Here is a 10,722-nt window from a genome sequence, read left to right as displayed (position 1 = left end):
TCCATTGTTCATGCACACATGCATATAAGTTCTGTGGTCTATCTCTCCCCCACCACCCCCTCTTCTGGGGATTGTCAGTCTGTACCCCACTTCCACATTAGGACCTTTTTTTTTTTTTAAAAAAACCACAAAAACACAAGAAGATATTACTCTAAATTTGTAAATTTTTCTTGATTTTTTTTTTTTTTTTTCAGTATGAATTGTGTGATTAATTTTTAGGTTTCTGTGTTTAGGATACTCGCATCTATGTGCTGCTGATGTGATATTTTGGAACAAGGTCACCAACGGGGGCTGACAGGAAAAGTTCAGGAGTAAATTATTTCTATTGGTGCCATGTGAGAGCAGAATTCTTTTTTAAAACATTAGCATCTATGAATGCTTAGAACAAGCTTTGTGTCTCAAAATGCATCTTAAAAAAAAATCACACCGTGCCGTTGGAAACGGACATTTTATTATTTAATCATGTCCTATTTTAGGTGGTATGCTGAGAAGACGCATCGTCATCCACACGTTCTCAATACGTAAGGCATTAAAGTGGCGGAGTCATAGCATTGGGAGGTTCTTTTGGAGTCATTTTGTCAAATGCACTTATTTCACAGAAAAGGGAATGGAGGTTCAGAGCAGCCCTGGCCAACCAGCGCCATGGCCTTGGGGACAGGCACGCCTTGCCCACCCAACTACCCTCTTCAGTAACGTCAGCCCCATGCATTTCCACTTAACTAATTAGGGGAAAGAAGAGTACACCTCCGATCACAGAATTCACGTCTGTTCCCACACCCCTCATGCTCTGTTGACTACTTTCTTCCACTCCTCCAGCCCTGCTCCCTCCGCCCCACTACACATACACCTGGAGCCCTCACTGCAGAGACACCAAGGCAGGTGGGAAAAGGCAGGGGACACTTGTGGATGATTGTCTAATTATGTCAACGTGACACCAGCGCTCACCTGACACATTTTTATGTTAATGGTTATTTCGCTGCATACTAATCACAAGCAACAGCTCAATGAGAAAAATAGGACATGGACATCTAGGAATTAGAGTCCCTCTTGTGTTTTTAGAATGTGTTGTAAGTGTCATGGAGACTTCTCAGCAGACAATGAGCTACAGGAATAGCTAACTTCCTCAAAGGGTAGTTGTCGGAGGTTCTGCTCACGCTGAACACCAAATTCTTGACTCTAACAGGCAAGGAAGGAGCTGGACAATTCAGGTAGTTATTTGTATTGTAAGTATTTAAAATTTTTCATACATTATGATATTTTGGTATTAAAAACAAACAAACACACTTTTCTGGTTGGAGAGCGACTGCCCCTCCCCGGGCTAGGCAATTCTTAGAGATGACAGAGGGCCCGGCCAGGAGCATGTCTTTGAAATGCAGAGCCTGCCACCTCTGTCTGGCCAGCTCACCTCTGGAGCCCATAGTCCCCTGCCCTCGTCACCCCAGGGCCGGGTGCAGGGTAACCCAGGATCACCTTCATAGCTTCAAGCCCCCCAACACGACTCAGTTAGCCAGTCCTATGCTGCTCAACCTGCCTTTTCTGTCCTGCAACCCCCCCAAAAGGTCAGGACCTAAACTTCTTCCTCATTCCCGTTTTCTGCCCCCGACCACCCGGGTGGCTTTGTTACTGGGGTCCCAGTGATGCCCCTCGGGTCTGCCTGCCTGCATGCACTGGCCCAATGGAACATATAAGCAGGAGTGAGCAGTACGGAAAGAGAGACTTTAATATCGAACCGGCCAGTTCGGAGGGGGGTGCTAGTGCTCCCTAAACCTGACTCCCTGCCGGTGTCTGGCGATAGGTTATGCAGGAAAAAGTCACAAGACACCGTAGATTAGGGCTTTTGGATCGTGCTGGGTGCTGATTGGTGGGAGGTGAGGTAAGGGTAATAAATAATTTCTTCAGGTCTCGAGTCCAGTTCTGAAGTCTTTTCTGGTGTCCCTCTGTCCAGTCTCATGAGAAAGTAGACAGTTTCATTCAGCCTGAGGGCTCAGGAGCTGAGACATAACTTAGGTCCAGATGTTTCCTTTCGCCTGCCAGAGGCCTGGACCACGTGGCCATCAGTCAGGTCCGGGCTCCTTACTGTCTTCTGTGGCCTCGGGGGGAGGCTAGCTGTCTGCGGGGTATAGATGCAGAAAGGGCTAAGATTTCTGCAGCCAGCATTGAAAACGAAATTCAGTCTAAGGAGTAAGGACCCTTGGTTTCTCATGTGGTCTTGTGCGTATAAAAACCTTTGCTTTTTTCCCTGAGCTTCTCCCGTATACTTCTAAAGGGAAGGGGTGATGGGATGATGGGGAGACAGAGATTGAGTTCATGGGGAAAATATTTAAAATGATGCAGAATAGATGGCTCACGTGAGAACCGGAAGCATTCTTGGGCACGAGGAACAGACATGGGCACCTCCATGTGCTGTTCTGTATACGTTCCCCACATGGATGATTTCAACCTTGGTTTCAACTGGGAGAAAACAACATCTTTAAATATTAATCATGCTGTGCAACCAACTCCTGATTCCAAAAGCTGGGCAACTATTAATAGAACAGATAATGAAGCACTCTTTATAAAATCTGCGAGCAAACTAATTAATATGTTTTGCATGTTGACTGGGAGAGATGAAAGGAGAGGAGAGAGATAATAGCTCCTTGATGAAGAGGCGCTGCCTCAGAATCAGTGAGCTCTTCAGTTTCATGCGATTATTATTTTTTCCCCTCGTGCCGTTAATATCCAAATACATGGAATGCAAATGTGGGTGCAATTAGTTTTAAAAATATCTGAATTGTTAAAAATGCTATTTTTTTTTTTTGAGTTTTGCGCATTTTCCAGAGGATTTTTCTATTTTGTAAAGAGCCGGCTCTTGGGTTTATTGACCTATTTTAGTGTTTGGATCTGCAGTCTATTTCCTTTCTTGTGTATAGACATTTATTATTTACTTCTTCCCGATCACCTCAAGGCTTCTTGTTTTTGGAAAGTCTTGTGTTGAATGGCTTATTTTGTGACTTTGTTTAGTTTGAGTAATGCTTATTTAGAATGATGTCTAGCCTAGCCTGGCTCAGAGGACCCAGGCACCAACAGGTCGCTGGTTCGATTCCCGGTCAGGACACATGTCCATGCTGTGGGCCAGATCCCCAGTGGGGGGCATGCAGGAGGCGGTCAGTTGATGTTCTCTCTCATCGATGTTTCTATCTCTCTCTCCCTCTCCCTTCCTCTCTCTAAAATAAATAAAGAAAAAAAAATTATGTCTACACTTTGAGTGTTCCAGAGAGTTTGATTTGTCATGGTCTCAGTTTCTTCTTCTTGCAACTTTACGTATATATAGTATAATTTATACATATATATAAATTTATATTTATATATATATGATATTCATATATATGATATTTATACATCAAATAATATATGTATATGATAAATAGGTCTAATATATTTATCTAATAATCTAATACATATTTTCCTTTTTATGATAGGAATTTCACACATAATTTACATAGTAATACACTGAGAGAATCATGAACCAAGACCCCCATGGTACCACTAGCTTACCTGCAGCAATGATCAATGTTTTTCCAATCTTCTTTTGTGTGTTCCAATTCTTTGTCTTTGCAGGACATGATGCCATTTTAATCACAAATACTCCAGTTTTGTAATTATTCTTATTGATTTCCTGACCCAATATTATTTAATTATTTATTAAGTTTTCTTTTATTCAACTAGTCTTTAGTCTTGACAAAATGGTTAATATATGCAATGCACATTTTATTTGATTTACTCTTTCCTATTGTCTTCTGTCATTGATTATGTTATGACTTCTAGTAGTAATTGCTCATTCATGAGAATATTGTTCATTTGTTCTCTTTGTATAACAATTGACATTTTTAGAAATATTTCATACCTTGTGTAGAATTTATCAAAGGAGAGAAAATGTAAAAGAGCAAAATATTCTCTTCATCTCAGACACAGTAGTCATCAAGTCCTGGTCCCCACGCAGCATCATCTCTAGTGGAAAACAACGTCGAGGCCACCCGGGGTTCTGTGCACTAAGAGCTGCAGCAAGGTGCCAAGGCGCCCTCAAGGGGCAGGGCCGGGGAGTGCAGGGGGACCAGGTTCCCTGCCGCCACGCAGAGACGAGGATGCGTCTCTCTGAACCATTCAGACGCTCGCGCTACACCAAGAACTATGCAGTGGGGGAAATGCTCACGTCTTTTGATCTTGATTCCAATGTGCTTTTTCCTGAGGGAACCTGGCGGTGACAAGAAGTGTGTGTCATGACAAGTCTCCTTAGAACACACGTCCATCTGGGAGAGTTGTTCCCACTGTCTGGCATCAAACTCCCCATAACCCAGGGCAGAAATGAGTTATCCTCTGTTTTCTTGCCTTCACGGGAAACCAAGGGACTGGACTCTTTCTGAATGATCGCTACACCTCCTCTGCCCTCGTCTGTTCTTTACGACACGGAGGTCACAGTCGGTGCTTGCCGAGTAGACTGCATGCAGTATGAACCAGATCTGTGCTGTGATTCCATAGGAAGCCGTGTCGTACATTCCACAGAAAAATAAACAGCACTTATGATGACTCATCAGTAGATGCCTGTCATATATCTTTATTGGTTTTCTCAGTGTTAAGTGTTCAGAAAATAAACACACCAATTCAGATGGATAAAAACAAATCAGAACACAGCTGTACCTGGCTGTGTCACAGGTTGTTTAACGTAATCTCCAAATAATTTACTATTTCTCTGGATAAACAAGGATCTCTGTAGTCTGGTATCTGTGGAGGTGGGGGGGGGGGAGACTGCACAATTTCTCAAGCCAAATGCCTAGCATCTTCTTAGTTCCTTCCTTGTGTGTTTAATGCCTTGTCATCGCTAAATTCCGTGTGTCTTTTAATTCTCATAGCCATTACTTTACTGCAGAGTCCTATCTTCGCATATTTAGCTTCTGGCAAAGCCCTATTAACGGATTCTTCTGCCTTTTGGGTCGTGTTCTTGGCCTTTAATGAACCCCCCTCCTGCAGTAAAAAGCATGTATAGCTACATGAATGCCTTGCTTAAAGCCAATTGATGGCTCCCATTACCTAGCCTCCTTCTGACATAACTTTCACGACCTGGCCTGTCTATTTCCCTTTCAATATTTCCTGTCTTTCCTTCCCTCTCCCCTTCAAATACTATTCGGAGAACTCTGCTCTTCTTGAAGTCATGTAAACATTGTCTTCGTTCTAGTCACATCAACTAACCAGCGCCACGAGACTCCTCTTCCCTTGGCCTCGCCATCACTTCTGTGTATTTCCCCCCAAAGAATGAATAAGCTAATTGTTCATTTCTGTGTCCTATTAATATGGCATTTGCATACTTCTATTATTTTACTATCATATTTGGTTACCATTATTTGTCCACATGTCTGACATCACAACTTTCCTTTAATCTCCCTGAATCCAAGGGGAGGATCATATTGGTTTTTAATTTTTTTTTTTTATCCTCACCTGAGGATATTTTTCCATTTTTTTGTACAGATAGAGTGGGAAGGAGAGAGAGGAAGAAACATCGACGTGAAGGGACACATCGAGTGGCTGCCACCCACACGACCAACCAGGGCCGGGGACAAACTGCAACCGAGGTACGTGCCCTTAGCGGAACCGAACCCGGGTCTCTCCGGACCGCAGGCCGACGCTCTAACCGCTGAGCCAAACTGGCCAGGGCCATATTGGTTTTTAAATCTATAGCATCTCGAAGAGCAACTGACGTGCAACCAACTCAGAGTAAGGGTTAGTTGAACCAAGGACGTTTAGCCTTAAAGACAAGAAGACTTTCTTTAGCCAAACACTTAGACTATTGTCTCTTCTTATTCTTCTCTGATTTCAGACCTGAACTGTGAATGATTTCACTTAGCATCTGCTAGTCCACTGTGTTTTCCCTTCATGTTTTGGATAAGACAATACTAAAGATATATGTATAAAATCATGTAGAACAATTGTGAGGATGAGAAAGTCTTTTATATTTTTTTCTTTGTTCTGACTGAGTCCTCTCAAATAGTTTGGGTGTAAGACGACCTTCCTGAATTCGCGGGCTGTTGCTACTGTTGAAATGATGCAAGAATCGATTTATATGGTATGGGATTTTCTGTTTTTATTTATTTTATGAAGATCATAAACTTGAACTGTTATTTCTTCACCAGGCGAGAGAAGAAAAGAGAACATTCTTTTCCCACTTTTATAACCACAGTGAAATTCGAAAATCTTGAAGGTACATGTTTTATATACTGTTAGGGGGTGATTTCATGAATCATTAAAATGGACAGGTTCTGCAATTCCTATAAAGAAAGGTAATGAACTACTGAAAAGAACTTTCTGGGTCACTGTTTTCAAAGGACTGACCGGTCGCTTTGCGTTAGCTAGAGCTCTTCGCTGGAACCGTGGCCAGAGATGAAGCCACAGCCTGCGGACCGAAGGCAACGTGAGAGGCAGTGAAGACCCCATTACCTGAGCAAACTCTACCTGGGGCAGCTGCCCCTCTTGACAAAGGGGGAGAAATCCAGTTTTATGGGAGCCTTCCTGCTGAGGTCAAATTCTATGGAAGAAACATGAGCTTACCAAAGAGCTGTGTACCGGGACGTCCCGGTGCCAGGGGGTACACACTTTCCTCTCCCATGTAGGTGAAGTTCTTTTTTATTTTTATCCTCACCCGAGGACATTTTTGCATCTATCTTCAGATAGAGTGGGAGGGAGGGAGAGAGACACACATCGAGTGGTCGCCACCCACACAACCCCAACCAGGGCCGAGGACAAACCGCAACCGAGGTACCTGCCCTTAGCAGGAACCGAACCTGGGACCCTCCAGTCCGTGGGCCGATGCTCTAACCACTGAGCAACTGGCCGGGGCGTGTAGGGGAAATTCTAACAGAGTATATGCAATGTGCATTATATGGGCTCCCCGATGTGCTAACAGCGGTAGGGGGCTGGTTTAAAGACACCGTATGTGACTAGATCCTGAAAGTGCTGTCTCCCCCCAAATGCTCACTAAAATGACTGACTCAGTGTGTTCATACAGGGGAAAATCTTCAGCAATTTGGGGAATCCGGGGTGGGTGTCATCTGAGTTCAGGAAAGAGAAAGGGTTGTACACACAGAGCTGAGGGCAGGGACGACCCCCTCTAGAGAAAACAGTAAGCCCGAGGAGGGAGCGAGGGGAAAGGAACGTGCCCGTCAGAACTGTCCCGGGACGCAGAGGGGTGATGGAAGCCTCCCGGGCTCCCCCGGGGCATGGCTGATGCTGTTAGAACTCCAGCAGAAGCATTCGGTGTGGGAGCACCGGGGAGCACGGGGGTGTGCTCCTTGCCCATGCTCACCCAGGTAGCAGGGAGGGAGCACCCCGGAAGAAGGCCCCTGTAGCCCCTTCAGAGCCCTGCACTGGAGTGGTGAGCCGCTTTCATTGATTTTTCTGTATTTCTCCCACACAGACCAAGAAGCAAGAACGCGAGCACTACGGAAACCTGAACAGGACCCATTAATATGCCCCCCGCAGAACTCTTCTAGGTTTCTATTACATCTAAGCCCAAACTTGATGAGTATAAAGCTGCGTGTCAACACAGATTAAAGAGAAAAAACATGGAGTGTGACAAATGTGAGGCAGGACACTGTCCCTTCTCTGACTACCAGTCTCTGGTAACCTTGAGCGCTGGAGGGAAAATGTAGCAGACACCGAATTCATGTCCTCAGTGCAAAAGAAAACAATTTTTACCATTGCTTCTTGGTGTTTAGTGAGTGATAGAATCTCTGGAGAATCTTATGAAAATTATGGATACCCACCTAAAAAAGTGCCCCTGCCAACATTCACACAGAGAAATATTTGCATAAAATTTTAGGAGTTTATAGCCTCCCTAAAAATCTACTTCTTGATTCCAGATTGTATTAGTCTGGGCTCTCCCCAGAAATATGACCGTAGAAACATGACCCACAGAAACAAAGCCCGTTAGATGCAGGGACTGGCCCACGTGATCAGGGCCCGCCGAGACCCCAGGTCTTCGATCGGCAAGCTGGAGACCCAGGAGAGCCAAGGGTGCAAGTTCCAGTCCAGGCTCGGGTCTGAAGGCAGTGACGACCGACGTCCCGGCTTGGAGACAGGCAGAGAGAAAGAATTCCTCCTTACTTGGCTGTTTTGTTCTATTCAGGCCTTCATTTGATGACATGAGGCCCACCCACACTGGGAAGGGTCAGCTTCTTTTCTCAGGCTACTGATTCAGATGTTACTGTCACCCAGACAGTCCCTCACTGACACCCCCAAATGATGTTTAACTAAATATCTGGGTACGCTGTAACCCATTTAAGTTGACACGTATTAACCTCTGATCTAGAGAAAGTTGTCATAAAAAATGGCACAACGCTCCCGGCTGGTGTGGCTCAGTGGCTGAGCGTCGACCCTGCATCAAGAGGTCACTGGTTCGATTCCTGGTCAGGACACATGCCCAGGATGTAGGCTCGATCTCCAGTGGGGGGCGTGCAGGAGGTGGCCAATCGATGTTCTCTTTCATCGATGTTTCTACCTCTCTCTCCGTCTCCCTTTCTCTTTCTCTAAAGTCAATAAAGAAAAGAAAGAAAGAAAGAAAGAAAGAAAGAAAATGGCACAATGCAAGGGAAGCCAATATTGACACAGGTACCCAAAGTCACAAAGCGCGGGGTTTTGAGCTGGGCAGATTAGCTTGAAAATCCTGGCCAGGCATCCCCACCGACTGTGTGATCTTGGATCCGTATCACTTAGCACCTTGGTGAGAAGCACCCCCAAAATGATGAGTACGGTAGGTAGAGTCCCAGAGTTAAAGAACAGGATTCTTAAACTGAAAACGCAACGGAAGCAGCAAGCGTTCCCTTGTACACTGAAAAAAATGAGAGGCAAACTAGAGAAAGCGTTCTTTAAAAACAATCGGGTTGCACATATAGAAACAGAAGACAGACTGTACCCATAACTCCCGGAGCACGTCGGGAGGAAGGGGAGCAGGACACATTTGCCTGTGGAGCAAATCACAGCGATGTCTCTAGATACAAAGCAGCAGCAGGCGCCCCGGCCTCTGGATGAGCAGCCGAAGCGTTTTCTCCAGAACAATAAAGGGACCGGATGCGCCAGCAGAAGGAGGGGGAGCTGCCGGGAAAGGAGGGGCCAGGGCCCCGACATCAGTCAGAGTGTTGACACGTCAAGGAACCGGCCTACATGTAGCTACAGGACCGACGGTAACATGGGGTTTGTTTGAAAGAAAAAACAACATGTAATTAAAAAATGGGGTGCATGAGCCCAGGTTGAATATTTGAACCCGGGGCCACTGGAAGCGAGGGCCTAAGACGTCACCTTTGAAAGCAGTATTTAAAATGACTGGAGCACTGGGGAGGTCACTTCTAGGAGAATCAAGACTCTGTCGTCGGCATTATTCCAGACCAAACACCAAGCAGCGAACCTATACAGACCCCAAAAATAGAAACAAATGCAAACGGTCAAAATTCTCTTTTAATGAACATTTGTAGACTCTTCTGTTTTAGCGGGTGAACAGAACCTTTCAGGCGGGGCCTAAGTCTGACGTATGTTTGATTGTTTCATGGCTCTGCACATCTTTCTGCTACGGTGACACGATGAGGTCACCTTGCGTGACATGATGAGGTCCCCAGAGCGCCGGGCTTGTAACACCCTCTCCTCCCGACTCTAAGTCACATCGCCCACCGAGTTTAGTTTCGAGACGTGTGAAAGACAACGCTCAAGCCTACTCTTGGCATATTTCTCATCAATTTGCCCCAATATTCCAGCAGGTGACGTGTGAAAGGAGAGGATATAGAAAGACTCACAAGGACATAGATTCAACCAGTGGGGAGTGGGAGTCTTTGGGATTCCCCCACCCCACCCCCACCCACCCTGTGCCCCTCAGCTGGCTCTCAGCCCCCTGGTCCGAACCCCGGGACGCAGTGGAAAGCGCCCGGGCGCACGGGGGGCTGGGAGCTGGTTCCCTGACCAGGCCCCTCTCTGCTCCCCTCTGTAGACAGCCTGGTGCAATTTCTTCTTGCCGCGGAGAATTCTGCGTTTGGAACCAAAGCTGAGGGATCCGGTGCGTCCCCTCAGGGCTCCTGCCCCAGGACAGTCGCTGGGCTCTTTCGTGCAGGGTGTCTTCTCTGCCCCCTGCGGCTCAGCTGTCACAGCCTGCGGTGACGTCTCCCAGGTAACCTAGAGCCCTTCATCCTTGCCTGGGCGAAGCTAACCAGCGGGCCATGTTAGGGGAACGTTTGTTCTCACTGACAATGTATGAAACAGGTTTGCATACATGTTCTAAAACACTCATGATACGTATTTTAATCCATCACACTAGCAAAATATTTTCTGGAGTCATGGCGAGGGATGATACAGAGAGGGCCTTCATGTGCACACCAAGCAATAGCCAATCTGTTGCACTTTACTAAAAACGGTTGGACAAGAGATTTAAGAACGTATTGCTATTCTTTTCCATAATTCCACATCCTAGAACGCATTCTAAGAAAGTACGTGAACATTTGACAAAATCTTGACACATAAAAATATGCATTTTATGTTATTTGCAAACATATGGGTTGAGGGTCAACCATCAGATGTTCAACCAACGGGAATTAAGCAAATTCCAGTTAATGAGAATATTATTGCACTTGCTACACGCAAAAGGATTTTACAATAGCATGGAGAAATTCTGTGTTATGACATTTACTAAAAAAAACCCAGAATCAATAGCAGACA

This window comes from Molossus molossus, unplaced genomic scaffold (assembly GCF_014108415.1).
Source record: "Molossus molossus isolate mMolMol1 unplaced genomic scaffold, mMolMol1.p scaffold_m16_p_7, whole genome shotgun sequence".
NCBI lineage: Eukaryota > Metazoa > Chordata > Mammalia > Chiroptera > Molossidae > Molossus > Molossus molossus.
The sequence above is the reverse complement of the archived record's forward strand: the minus strand, read 5'-3'. Positions refer to the sequence as shown.